This window comes from Festucalex cinctus, chromosome 19 (assembly GCF_051991245.1).
Source record: "Festucalex cinctus isolate MCC-2025b chromosome 19, RoL_Fcin_1.0, whole genome shotgun sequence".
NCBI classification, from domain to species: Eukaryota; Metazoa; Chordata; class Actinopteri; order Syngnathiformes; family Syngnathidae; genus Festucalex; species Festucalex cinctus.
This window is the reverse complement of record NC_135429.1, coordinates 9,986,009-10,001,110: the sequence shown is the minus strand read 5'-3', so window position 1 is coordinate 10,001,110 and position 15,102 is coordinate 9,986,009. Positions and strand designations below refer to the sequence as shown.

The 15,102-nt window shown below is 39.4% G+C and overlaps 1 protein-coding gene across 4 annotated transcripts in view; it reads left to right on the top strand.

The window, feature by feature from the left end:
* Positions 1 to 15,102, top strand: part of triqk (triple QxxK/R motif containing) — a 128,758-nt gene that overhangs the window by 22,015 nt on the left and 91,641 nt on the right. For 2 of the 4 annotated variants that reach the window (XM_077506306.1, XM_077506304.1), the window contains exons 3-4: positions 8,145 to 8,225; positions 8,764 to 8,871. The gene's annotated coding sequence lies outside the window, so the exon portion shown is untranslated. Of the gene's footprint in view, positions 1 to 8,144; positions 8,238 to 8,763; positions 8,872 to 15,102 lie in introns of all 4 variants that reach the window. The other 2 variants (XM_077506305.1, XM_077506303.1) reach the window with 1 other exon arrangement.

Here is a 15,102-nt window from a genome sequence, read left to right as displayed (position 1 = left end):
TGCCACTTAGTGGCCAAAAGTGGAATTGCACCCCAAATAAAGACTAATATTGAGTTATAATTTTCAGCAACATAGCGACACCCAGAACCTGGAACCTTTACTGTACATGGGAAAACTAACACATCAACACTAGCATATTAGCGTTAGCTACGTCTGGCTGATTTTTGACTCTTGTTCCTTTCAACAAGTTTTGAAAAAAAAAATCAAAACAGACTAAGGTGTCATCTGGCACCTCGGGTCTATATAAGGTGTGGAATGCGGTCCCGTACGAGACTGTGATCTCATCATAGCGCAAAAATGTGTCTGGCCGTGCATCATGAGATCATAAAGAACGTGGCAGGTTCACTCAATCTTTATTCCTACGGACGACTGAGGTTGGAGCGAACTGTGAAGTTTCTTTGGACGAGCCTCCCCCGTCGCTCTGACGGCGTCTTGGAAGACGTGGCGTCTCGCCGCGGTTCTTTTATGGCCGACGTGCCATCAATCACAACGTAATGTAAACATCCGCAGAGTGCGAGCGGGGGTGATGAATGAAGAGTGAAGTGCGGCGAGCAGGATGTCCTTCGGGTAAGGACGGGATACCGCAGACTACATCTGGACTCGTTCACGTCCCTCACATCCTGCGCAGGCTAAGCGTTTCTGACAAGCGTGCAAATGATTGCTGCCGGTCTCTTGAAGGGAACACAGCGCAGTTTCGCGGGGGGGAAGAGAGGCGGTTGCAAGACAGATAAAATCTGCTTGAAGGGGGCTGGTCTATCTCATGCTAATGAGGACTGATTGATGTTATCATGCAGTAACCAGGAAGTAACCTGCGAGTTGATACACCAGGTTGTGATTGTGATGTTTTTCTTAATTGCGAAAAATATAATAATGTTTGACAATCAAAATTAAAACAATTTTGCCACATTTTTCTTTAATTAGCATTTTTAGTGTTGGAGCACCCGTGTAACTAGGGGAGTGGAACACCAAATAAATAGAGAGGGTGAGGAAAGGAATCTTCAGAGAGTGCAGGAGTGAATTGTATCAGTCAGTTCCTCTCCTCGCGAGCCCTGAACTGAGTGTCTTCTTTCATTTTTGTGTCGTGTTTAATAGATGTCAACCAGGTAACCCTGACAAGAGACATTGTGCTGCTCCTTCCGTTGTGTGTACATATGTCTGTGTGTCGCTTCATTTGTCCAAATGGTTTATTAAACAAAGAAATGGTTTGTTTTCACACCGTGACACCGATGCTATTCGTTAGCTCATCTATGGCTTCTCCCATGGTGTGTTAGCATTATGCTAAGAGACTTTAAGAATTGTTTCCTCTGTCAACCTGCTGCTTGTTGTGACGCGAGTCGTGTTCACTATTCCTGAGTACTGACGTTGAGAATGAAAGGCCTAATTGGAGAGCAGAGACATGGAAAGCAGCATTTAAATGTACTTTTAACATCATGCGGCTAGCGCCTACACGTAGCATTTTCACATTCCAAATGTGTTGCGTTTGAAAAGCTCCAGTGTGCGTGTGCATGCGTGCGCGTGGCAGTTGTGTCACTTTCCCACACAAAGATGAGTGACTCGAGCGTTTGGGAATTCTCGCACAACGCGAACATCCTTCAGTGCTTGGAATACACCATTGTGAGCTACACTCAATGTTATGCGACAGCTAATTAAAATGTGTGACCTGAGGTTACCGCGTAGGAATGGCGTGCATATGCTATGTAACTATTGTTGCAGAGAGAGTATTGCACTGTCTTGAACAAAGACATGTTTATTAATAATCTGAAAACACAGAACAGTGACTTTCCATTTGCGTTCGACGTCATGGGGAACTGCACCTTGTGCGGTCGGGTGAACGCACCGTCTGCTTTGGAACAAAAGTGTTTCTACAGTTTGTCAGGTGAAACGTTTGCGCCTGTGGAAAGCGAAAAAGTGATTTGAAATCCAAATGTGGGTTCCAACTATTTGTGCAGAGACGTACACAATGTGACATGAAACTAGAAATAAACACAAAGGCAGGGGGTCTGAATCAGAGCCAGGGGAAACACCTTATTTAACATTTGTGGAGAAATTGTTATTATATAGTATTTGTGATTTGACTTATTTTAACATTTGTGGAGACATTTTAATCATTTTGATTGACACTTCTACTAACTACACATCAATAAAGATGCATGGTTATGATGATTGTATTTTTGATGATCTTTTCAAATAATACAGAGGCCTTAGAATAGTGGAGCCCCACTTTTGGCCTTTGTGGAGTAATTGTAACCATTTTGACTAACACTGTCAATAACTTTACATCATTTAATAAATATTGATGATTTTGACGATGATTAACACATTTCTGAGTTTCTGAGTCCTAATTCAATACAGGAAGTGGGCTTATAACTGAACCAGGTGGAACGCCTTTTATACTAGAGATGTAACGATATCCAAACATCACGATACAATATTATCATGAAGCTCACAATAAGATAATTATCACGATATTGTGGGGAAGTTTGCGATATTTAAAAAAAGGTCACAATATGGTAAAAAGAATTAGCTCATACTAAAAAAAAAAGCACAACATTGTGCTTTTGTACATAACATCAATGTTATGTTGTTATGTTTTATTATTATTATGCTATTATTATCCATCCATCCATTTTCTTGACCGCTTATTCCTCACAAGGGTGCTATTATTATTATTATTATTATTATTATTATTATTATTATTATTATTATTATTATTATTATGTTGTTATGTTGTTAATGCATGCACACATTGAGTTCCTCCACATAATGACTTGCTTGACGGGCATATTATATTCCCCTTTATGTGACAATTAACGTATATTTTAAACATAGAAGGGCCACAACATCCCGAATGAAAATTAAATTGCACTAAAAAAACAAGCCACCAGAGGGTGCTAGAACTGCATGAATGGAAATCAACCTGACCTTTTTTTAACAGATGTGTTGCATTTAAATATCGTGAACATGGCGACGACGATATTGTGGCAGTTTTAATATCACGATATCATGCTATTGCGCCTATCGTTACATCCCTAATTTATACCACGTTTTCAGAGCATTATCATGTTTGTCCAGGCAGATTTGCTGCAGTCTATAGTGATTACACTCTAACGCCTTAAAAATGTGTGTTTATTAACATTTCCAGTCCTTACCTCATATTTGACCCACGGGCCTTTCAGAAATGTGACCCTACAACAACAACAACAACAACAACAACAACAAAAACAACAACAATGGTTTCGGAATATATGAGCAAGTATGAAGCAAAACGAAACAGGTGGCCCTTCAAAAACATCCCCACGATTAAATCGCGAGGATACGCGTGACTCGCCCGCAGCGGCTTTGCTAGCTTTTATTTCGTTATCTGCATGCATGTTGCTCAACTTGGCCGATGAAACAGAAAATTGTGCAAGTGTGTCAGATGAAAGAGTGCAAAACAGAAAGGGCAAAATCAAGAAAAAAAAACAAAAAACTTTCGTACAGCTCAACCTGCCTTTCCTCTTTCTTAGAACGCCGCTATTTGCTTTGGGCAAAAGAGGCCGACACATTGCGCAATGGTGGAGCTCCTTCACAAACACACATGCACACGCACTCGAACACATGGTGCAATAAACGGTGCTTAGAAAAGCAGGCTGAAGTACACTACACAATTGTTTTTTTTTTTTTTTCTTTCTCCAAAAGCTGTAAATTTGTGTCGAGTCATTATTTTTTGACAATTTTATATTTGAGCAGTGATTATATTTGCTTTAAATATGTATGAGCAGATTTTTCTTATGGTTTTTATAGTGTTGATCCCTAGTTGATGGTTTGTCTGCCATATCATAATCCTAACCATAACTGTGGCAGTTATCATTGAGCCCCGTGAATTATGCCAAGCAACAAGTGATCTAACAATCTACTCTAATTTCTGTTGGGGTTATTTTTGGTTTCCTTGCAGAATGATATTTTAAAAAATCTTGAAAATTTTCCATTTCCACCATAGATATTCTAGTTTTTATAGTGTTTTTATTTACAGTATTTAATTATTTTTTAGGAACATCCTTAGTCTAAAGTTTGTCATTTTTCTTGTCTAAATTAGTCAATTATTTCAACGTCCTTTTAGGATTGAGCCCTGTGAATTCTGCCTAGCAACAAGTGAGATAGTATTGCCATTATGTCAACTGGTTAGCTGTTTTTTTTGTTTTTTATTTTGTCTTTACTTACTAGTTTGTCATTCCTTCTTGCCAATGTAACACAGAGTTGTGATTAAATTGCCACTTTTGTCATTGGCTTTTGGGGCAGTTAAAATTGAGCCCTGTGAATTCTGCCTAGCAACAAGTGAATGAGTACTACCGTTCATTCACGTTCATTCATGTCCAATGGGATATTTTAAAAATTATTTCCTTGTGCACTATAGAATGTCATTTCTTCTTGCCAATATGGATTTTTTTATTTAATAGAAACAGAAACAGTGATTAGTACGAAATTTGTGTCTACAAGCACATTTTTCTTATTATTTCCCACTCCCGGAGGCTCGTGAAATTGCATTAGGATCACGTTACACAAAAATGCGCTCCAAATGATCAAGATCAGACCAAGCTTTTCATTTCCAGTAGCTTAAAGCCGAAGCGCTGTGCTGTTGTGTTTGCCGCTCGCCGTTCACCTACATCGGTGGCTTCACCCTTTTTAGACCTTCAAAAAACAAAAACATTCGGATTACAGAGCGAGACGAGCGAAGCTGGGAAAGTCCACGTCAGTCTTGGGACCAACGTAGTTTCTTTTAATAACATGATGGCAGAAGTGCAGCTAAAGCAGAAGCACTTACACATGAAATTCATTCCACAGGAAAGGAAAGGAAATCCCCTGCAGACAATTGTGGGGGCCCTCCTATTAACTTCATACTTTTGCTTTCACAAAAAAACAAAAAACAAAATGTGTATGTCCTCTCCCGTCACGCCAACCTTGGTAGAGTCCCTTCACCCCCCCCACCCCAGAGCCGAGGGGCTCAGCTGGCCCCCTCGTGCCAAGGTTAACGGCAGTGGGACATGTAACCCCCGCGGATTTTGCCCCTCCACCCACATTGAGGTAACTTTAGACGAGGGCAAGGTGACTGGAACAATAGCTAACAAAGTACTTTACAATGTACAGCGGTGCCTTCGGATGCGAGTTGAATTAGTTCCGTGACCACCATTGTAACTCAAAACATTCATATTGCAATCAGTGAATGGAAATGTTCATAAACGGTGTAACGTAATAATAAATAAACAAAAATAAAAATACATAAATGACAGAAATAATACAAAATATTTAAATAATGATATAAAAAATTGTAGGCACATTACAAAATTATATTTTTATTACAAAGTACAATAATAATGCGAAAATAGGTGGAATTAGCACAACTATGAAATTAGTCGGATTTTGCACACATTTTTGGCAAAATTTGTCGACAAGCTCATGTTAAAATTAGGCTCCAATACTTGATCAAAAAACATTTGCAACACAAATTAATTGCTATTTTTTTCTCCCTTCCAATTTTGTAGGGCTTCCGATGGTTACAAAAAAAATAAATAAAAATCTAGTGACCAGACGTCAACTATCACATCAAGGTAAGATACTGCGGAACAACTAGTCCACAACAATCTCCTAGGATTTCATTTTTGTTTTGTAACAGTTTAAAGGAAACCAACTCAATTTTGCGTTTGGTCCAAATTTGTATCAGCCCAAACAAAATCACTTTGCAACTTTACACTCACTAAGCCTTTTTTTTTTTAAGAAGAATTTTTTCAACTGTTTAGGTGTAAACTATAAAGTTTTACTTCTTGCGAACTACTTGCCACTTGCGGGGCACTTCATCCAATGCAGAAAAGTTTTGCTGACTTTTTTTTGTCCACTTTAGTGCAAAATATTTGTGAGAACATGTTGCTGCTTTCCCAACACGTGTTAATGAGGTGAGGACGAGGATGTATGCGGATGAAGCAATCTTTGCATCCGCTCCAGGCCAATTGTGCAATCCATGGCCGTGCTTAATTACCCAGAGTTGCCATGGTAACAAACTTTCCAAAACAATAAAATAAAAAAAAGATAGCCCTAAGGTGGTGACGCACACCAAAGATTAGCGTTCTTGACTCTACTTTTTTTTTTTTTTTTTTTTTTTTTTTTTTTTTGATGAGTTCTCCATACGTTTTGTCAGTTTCCGGTGTCTGGGAGGGGAACATAACAGGCCCTGCAACCAATCGTCTCACCGCCTCTCGGGTGAGTGTCACATTCCCCCGGTGGTCTCCTCGAAATCTTGCCCCCCCCGTTTGTATAACCAAGTGTCCTATTCCTGGATGCCCTCTGTCACTTCTCAGTCATGTGTAAGAGGGCAAGCCTGGGACACCGTGTGTGCGTGCGCGTGTGCGTCAGGGTAGTTCAGCCATGAGAGCTGAGAGCCCGCATTCCACTGAGGACTACTAAATCCTCATGGGATAGACCGTCTTAGTCCACTGATGACCGTTCCCAGGCTGTCCTGTGTTCCTGTCTGTGTGTGTGTGTTCTTGTTTTTATGGCACAGTGGGGTCACCATCTTCCTCGACATGCCACATTTATTGTGATTGCGTTTTTCTGTTGTGTGGCCACATGGAGTGCAATGTCAAGGAGGATGGTGGCCACACAAATTCAAGGAACCTTATTTTCCAAACTGGCATCCGCCCCCAAATCAATTTTCTGCCATCGCTGCGCACCAAGAAGAAATCGTAGCGCATTATGGTGGACGCATTGCTGAGATGGGCCAAGGTTCAGATACTTTTTTTTTCTTTTTTATGGAGTTGACGAAGGTCAGCGGCCCCACAGATAAGGCGGCTACCGGCGCACTCATCTTCCAGGAAGCCAATGTTTCACTGTCAACACGGCTGAGGTTGGCCAACGCTGGCCGTGACCCCGTCGTAACGCGCTTCCAACTCTCTGACGACAAAAGCTGTTAGCTAGCATCACAATACAGATATATGAAACACATTCTTGAATAAGTCAAAACTCCACAGTAGGAAAGTATAATGTCAGTCGGCCATGCTGATTGATGAAACAAGCCACTTGTTGCTAGGCAGAGTTTATGGGGCACAATCATAACTGCCCCACATGCCAATTAAAGAATAGACACGCCCACAGCAGCAACAAAAATCATAATTCCCTCATCAAGAAAAATATACCCCCCCCAAATACAACCAATGGTTTGTTTTGCATTAAAAAAACAACAACTCACATTTACACAATACGTTGTTGCTAGGCAGATTTCGTGGGGCACAATCATAATTGCCCCCACAACCCACCAAAAATGGCATCTTCGCCACATCCACTAGCCAGAACAGGAAGTCACGTTTGCACAGTCACTTGTTGCTGGGCAGAGTTCATGGGGCACAACCAATATTGCCCCACATGCCAATAAAAAAACAAATAGACATGCCCACACTAAAAAAAAAAAAAAAATCATGCCCTATTAAGCCCCCCCACCTCAAACAAAAATAAAAAAAATATAATGCCCCTTCTGTTTTGCATTCAAAAGTCACATTAACCCCTGGGCGTTATCTTATTTTGAAATGACTTGGTCAGAACCATCAAAAAGCCCAAAACGGGTCACAATAATGCCTAAGGGTTTTTAAAACAGTATGTTGTTGCTAGACAGATTTTGTGGGGCACAAATCATAATTGCCGTTACATTTTCATAGTCACTTGTAGCTAGGCAGAGTTCATAGGTCACAAGCTTAACTGCGCTATCGAACAATACAAAATGCACATTAGCCACACCCACTAGCCAGAACAGGAAACACAAGTTTGCACATCAATTTATTGTAAAGCGGAGTTCATGGGGCACATGGTTGACTGCCCCTTCAACCAATAAAAATTATGTTAGCCACACCCATTAGCTTGATCAGGAAGTCATGATTTCACAGTCACTTGTTGCTAAGAAGAGTTCAGGCACAAACCTAACTGCCCAATATAAATGCAAGTTATCTACTATAGTTAGCCTGCTTTTTTTTTTCTTTTCTTTATACAAGGTTAGGGTTACAAAGATAAGTTTTTGTTGAATCAGTAGTTTGTATTAACTATATAAAAAAAAATATATGTCTACCCATGCGAAGTAGCTCCATGGTTAGAAAAGTGTGGTGTTATTGTACTTTTCTTATTCTTAGAATCACCACTCATGCAGTGTGGGTCTGCCAGAGGAGCCACAGTGTGAGATACGCGCACGCACGTCCATAACAGCGCTGCGGGTGAGTCAGTGCGTGAGTCACGCTCCAGCAATGTTGCCCCTCAATTTTATAACAGCCAGCCAGTCAGCACGGCCATACACGCTATTCCCAATAACTATACACGCACGCACGCACGCGCACACATATGCATTTGTTTTCATGCAAAAAAAGCACTCGGTTATGACGCCTGGAAAGTGTCAGGGAAACCTAACTGCACAAGTTTTTGTTTCTGTAAGGCTGCCGTTAAAACGCAGACATAATGTCAACTAGTACTTGCGAGGAGTGCATTGTCGGGAAGTCACTTTGACTTTGAGATGTCACCTTTCCTCGATTAAGTCCTGACTCATCAAGTCACTCCGTCATGTACTGTACACTCAAATATTCTTGAACAAATACTGTATGCCGCCCTTAACAAATACAAAAAAAACAAAAACATGTTTTTCTTGAAATTAAAATGACACATTTAGAAAACTAGTAAAAGTCAACATAACAAAAAAAAAAACATTAAGTACAGAAAGAGGATAAAAATGTTCTATTTTCTGTTCCTGTCTGCTTCTAGTTTGCCAATCAGATTGTTTGATTGGGTGCCTTTCATTGACCTGCGACCTGTATGGCAACAAGCGACCAACCCACCGTGGCCAGACGAAATGTGAGCACATTTGTCAAGGTAACATTTGCTTTTTGTGAACAATCCTCTCTCCCACTGAAATGAATGCAAATGCATTCAGACCACCAGAAAAAGACACAACACTTTTTTTTTTTTTTTTTTAATAAGGAAACTAGCGCTATTATATTTAATAATACATACACTGAATATTGAATAAATAAGTAGCCGTAATATTAGTCATTTGAATGCTGAATGCTAAAGGATGCTGATGCTATCTGTCAATGGCGTTTTGCGTTGTTTGTTAGCATTAAGCTAAATGGACTCAAAACCACGTGCTTGTATGAAATACAAATAATGTCTGCTTACAAGTCAAAGCATAAAAAAAAAAAAAAATACCGAATAACGGTTATCACTCGTATCTCAAGTCACTGCTCGCTGTTCTGAAGTTTTGCCTTAAAAAAAAAAAAAAAAAAAGCTAGAACATTTTTTTTTGGGTGATTCCGCCCAAGTTGTGGATCAGGCCCATCTTCATGCCTTCGTGTCAGTGTGCCGAGCGTGATTCCATCGCTCATGCTTTGCCCCGTGAGTCACCGGGTGAGGAGTTTCGCTGCCATATGAATGGAAGAAAAAAAAAGGGGTGGGGGGGGTGGTGCGTCGTTGCACGGGTGATTCAGAGCCAAAGCTCACAGATGAGAAGGAAAGGGGCGGAGCTTAAATGACGAAAAAGAAACTTTTGTTGTCGCTTTGCCAACTGGGAACAAACAGTTGAAAGGGTGTGCACCACCACAATTACTACACTTCTGTACATTTTGCACTTGACCTTTAGCAATTGGTAAAAGTCTACACACCCCTGCTCAAATACCACTTTGTTGGGATTGAAAAAAATTAGAGCAACGTAAATCATTTCAAAACTTGCTCCATTATTGTACTTGTGCAACTCAATAGGGCAAGAAGGAATAAACAACTAAAAAAATATAGCTGGTAAGGAGTCGTACATATTTCAAAAGATGGAATTAAATTTTCAATATCCTTTCTTCCGATTTGGCTCCAGTTGTTGTGAAATTATTAAGTCTGTACAGCAATCATCAGTAAGTGGGGCAGGGAATATTTTGCTCCTTATAGCTGGATTATGCATTGTGATTGTTACTAACCAGAAGTCCAGACGTGAACTTATAGTTGCATTCGGCTTGAACCAGGAAAATTGTTTTTTGTTTGGGTAATTGTCGTGACAGAACTGAACCAGACTGCCGTTAGGTTTTGAACTTGCATAAAATTCTTAAATGATGCAGCTCCACCCCCATTAAAAATATTTGTACATCTGTGCCCACAATCAACAATAGGGTGTCCCGGTTTGCAGTGAGGGGCGATTGCCACATCCCAAAAAGAAGGTCTGCCTTTTGTCAGTCACTCTTTTTGTATAAAGCTATTAAAGAGTAGTACATAAAAAAATAACAGATTTTCACGTGCAGTCATAGGCTGGCTCCATGAACATCACTCCTGTTCACATTTCTAGTACATGGGTACTCATGATGGACACAGTCATAAGTATAACTGTTGTTGCTTCAATAGCGAACATACTACGACCACCACCTCTACGATTTATATACTTTAGCTTGTTATAGATTTTTAAATTGCTGTTTTTTATCATTTTTCCCCTTTTTATAAAAGTTGTAATTTTTTAATAATGCTGTACTACGTATTTGATACACTGTTAAAAGTTTTACCCCGCTTAAACTAAAAAAATAAAATATAATATCCAGATATCACATCTAAAATATTTGACTTCACAGAAACTACATCGAGTGACTTTTTATGACCTGATTATTTCATGTTGATGTAAATAATAATTCTTCACTTGAACCAACCTTAATTTTTTTTTTTGCCTTGATCCAAAATATTTTCTTAACATTTTAGGTACTGAACCAAATTAATTCATCTGGTTTTAACTGAATTAACATATTCAATTTGACATCCCGCATTTTATAATGAAACCACTGTTTGTCAGTGAGCAGCAGCAGCTACTCAGGGAAGGGAATGTTTGGTGATCTAACCCTCCAATTCCAACCTGTAACGCCGCGGCATGAAGACATGAAGTAGGAAATCAAAAACTTCATTTTTGGGTCCTTTGGACGTATTTTTAGTTCCGTCAAAATCAAAATTGACCTCTGTCAATGCAAAATAAGTGGTTTTCACAATAAAATCAATAACTTTATCCTGTTTTGAATGGATATGATTACTTTCAATGAAATGCTGATTTGCAATCCTTTTTACAGTACTTCATATGTTGGTTGAATAATAACTTCGTATGTTGTTTGTATGTAATTTTAAGCTGTTATGTAATTTTATTTTATGAAGACTGCAGATGGAAACTAGCAGTGCACACTGTCCTTTCAATAAACTCAAACTACCGCGTGGCGAGCCCCTACGTCAGTGCTTAAATTTGAGTTTACGTCAGTGACGTCAAACAATTCAACTTCCAACACTGACGTACAGTCTTCTTCACTTTATCCGGGTAATTTGGTCAGAATTGTGGCATCCTGAATCATGGCGTCCACCAGCCCCTCCGCTGCTCTCCGTCTATTAAAGTACAGATGCATGCAAATTTGTCACTACTGTAAAAAGGAATCAGTGATGAAGTTTCTTTCGCCAATTATGGCGTATTTATTGCGGAGCTTAACACAGCAAGTCTGCGTTCCAACAGAAAAGAAAAGTCAGAAAAGAAAAAAAAAGTGTTCAAGCGCCTCATAGTGGCACAAGCGCAACATTACACATCAACTGAGGACATAATGCAGAAACAATATCAACACATATTTATTGCGAAAACTATTTATTTTGAATTGACAGACATCAATTTCGATTTTGATGGAACTAAAAATATGTCCAAAGGACCCAAAATAAAGCACTTGATGTCCTTCCAATTAAATTTCGTGTCTTCATGCCCTCAGGCTCTGGGTAAAATATTTAGTTTCAGTCAAATGGACTTGCGCATGCGCATTGAAAACAACAGCACATGACGTCACAATACTTGTGCTTCCGACTTTGTGCCCTGTTTTGCATTTATTTTGTAATTGCCCTGTATCATCATTTTGGAGAGATTTTGAAAAGTATGTATGTGAGAAAAATTGTCATATCATTGCGATTGATCCAAAAGCTGTAATTACAAATTTCATGAATGATAACAAATCTCTAGATTTTGGGATCAATCTTATGCTCCTATTCGGCAAATTTTATTTGCATAAAACAAGAGTTTCCAAATCCCTGCCTAAGTTTCATATATTTCTGGTGGAAATTAATTTGTATATTAATTCCTTAAAGTTGACAAATAACAAGAAGAGATAGTTTACATTGAAAACTCTGAGTGAATTATCTTTTGTTGACCTTAATTGAATCTTTTTGTGTGTGCCTTATGTTATTTGTTTGTTTCCATTGATTAGTTTATTTATTTATTTATTTATTTATTTATTTATTTATTTTTCACATATAAAAAAAAAATAAAAAAAAATGCCTTACTATGCATGGCAGTGATGGGAGTTTTGGCTCTTTCAGGGGAGCTGTTCATTCGGGAGCCGTTCACGGAAAAGAGCTGTTCTAAAGACTGGCTCTTTTTTTTAATTTTTTTTTATTTTATTTATGTATTTATGTATTTATGTATTTATTTATTATTATTATTATTATTATTATTATTATTATTATTATTATTATTATTAATTATTTTTTACTAACACTGATTGCTATTTGGAACATTTTGAAAAATGAGACCAAGCGAAATCATTTCAGTGAATGCTATCTATAACTTGTTGGTTTAATTGGCCTATAACATTTCCCCGTTTGATACATCTGGGTTTCTGTGTATATTTTACTTACTGCGATTGGCTGGCAACCAGTCCAGGGTGTAACCCGCCTACTGGCCAAAGCCAGCCGAAATAGGCTCCAGCACCCCCCACGACCCTTGTGAGAGAAAGAAAATGGATGGATGGATATTTTACTTATCTTCTGGAAAAGATTTCCTTTTTTTCCAAATAACATGCTGTGACAAACGTTGTGATCTTATGGGACGTTATCAATGAAGCAACACCTCCCTCTAGTGGCCAAGCTCCCATGGCCCACATCTCTAATGTTCTTGTTGTTCAATGTTGAACCACTAGAGGTCACTGTTGAACAATGTATAATAACGCTGGAGTTTTTCGTCAAGGTGTGAATGACTGAATTTCCTATTTGGGGGCCTTAACATGCCAGAAAACTCGCTAGTGTTTGCAAGAACGTGTATCCTGTTGTTAAAAGTGTGCAGACGCTAAAATCCACTCAGTTGCACTTCCTGCACAGTTGGAAAAATGCAGACCCTGACATTTGTTTCACGTCATGAAATTTTGTGGACATGTCTGTCATGACAGGACACACAGAAAAAAGTCTCAAGGACCTATGATTGAAATTAAATTGGAAGTCAGCCATTTTGGTCTGAATGGGCCATTTTGGGGATAATGGCTAAAACGTTAGAAGAACAGTTATACCCTAGCACCAGTTTCATTGATCACCATGAAATTGGGTGGACATGTCTATCATGACAGGGTGCACAAAAAATTCGCAAGGATTCATGGACAAAATCAAACAGGAATTTGGACATTTTGATTTGAAGCACGAAAGTTAGAAAAAAACATCCGTTTCATTACTGGACACAAAATTTGGCTGACAAGTTGGCCATTTTGCTTCGAAGCAGCTCCAATTAGCAAACGATTTTAGCTTACTCCGTCATATGTGGCTGGAGCTTGGCTTCAAATTTGGATTATTTCAAGGATTTTGCAGTCTTACTTTGAAAATGAAATAATTTGCGGTGCTCCTGGTGGAATGAATGAATGACAGGAGGCTCGACGGGCTTCTGCTTCATGTGTGTGTGTGTGTTTGGGAATGCATGAATGTCACCAGCTGGCGCATCTGCTGGGCTGGTGGAAAACGTCCAAAAAGCTTAATTATCAAGCGTAATCATGCGTGAGATTGAAGCGAGGGAGCGAGCCGCGTGTATAAAAACAACACACACTGGCTGCTGTGTGTCACACATCCCAAGAGGATACGTGCGTGTGCGCGCTGTGTACTGATGTTGTTCATTAAACTCCACTAATAGAAGCTTCCTCCAGCTCGAGTGCCGCTTGACTGTGTGTCAATATTTGGCTGAAAATGGAACATTTGTACATTTCATGTCGAAACAGTTTCAAGCACTTTTTGGAGACGCGTGTCAGACAATTCACCTTTTCTGAATATTTTGACCTTCTCTTAAGGTCAATGTGGTGAATGATGGCCTTTTTTTTTTTTTCGCACTAACTCCAACAACCTTGAACAATGTCACTAGAGTCAAGTCACCGCCGACATGCTCCATCGCTTTTATTGACTCGCTGACAAAGCTCAGTGTCTCGGATGGGGTGGTTGAAGTGGCGGTTTCGACGACCAGGTGGGGTAAGACTGCTCCGCGCTCATTAGCGTCCACTTGGCCATCTTTCTGCTTATCGGACTTCCCTTCACTCGACTTCCCTCAGGAGCAGAGTGGCAAAATGTCACAGACTCTAATTAGCTTTCAACGACTCCTATACGCTAGCTGCTGTACTCTCCAGCGGCTAGCATAAGAAGCTAACGTAGCGGTTTTTGGCATCATTGGACACAGCATTAACAAAGGAATGCACAAACAATGCCAACGTAGAAGATGTGAAATTGACCCACAAATTGGTGGATTTTGTTATGACCAATTTTCATACCAATTAATGAAAACTGGTGTCAGGGCAGTTTTTTTTTCTTCTAACATTTGAGCGCTGTAATTTGCCCCAAAATGGTTGCTTCAAACTAAAATGTCTGACTTCCTCTTTGATTTTGTACATGGGTCCTTGAGATTTTTGTGTGCATCCTGTCATGATAGTCCACCCAGTTTCATGGTGATCAATGAAATTGGTGTTGGCGGGCTATTTTTTTCAAATGTTTGAGCCAAGCAATTCACCTCTAAAATGGCTACTTCAAAGTAAAATGTTTAATTTCACTCATTTTAGTTTGATAGACATGACACCCAAATTCATGTTAATCAGTGGAAACTGGCAAAAATGTGTTGTCCACCATTTTATTTTTGCTCGGCAAAACACTTGACCTCAGTTATGACGTTTTAACATTTAGACAGAAGTGAGTGTTGTTTTCAGAAAGCTCCACTTGAAGACGTGTAAAAAAATGTTTTGATTGACAGACGCCGATCGCAACGATCCATCATCAAAGCGTCCTTCCATCTTCCCACCCAACAGTCGTCAATATGCAAATGAGGGG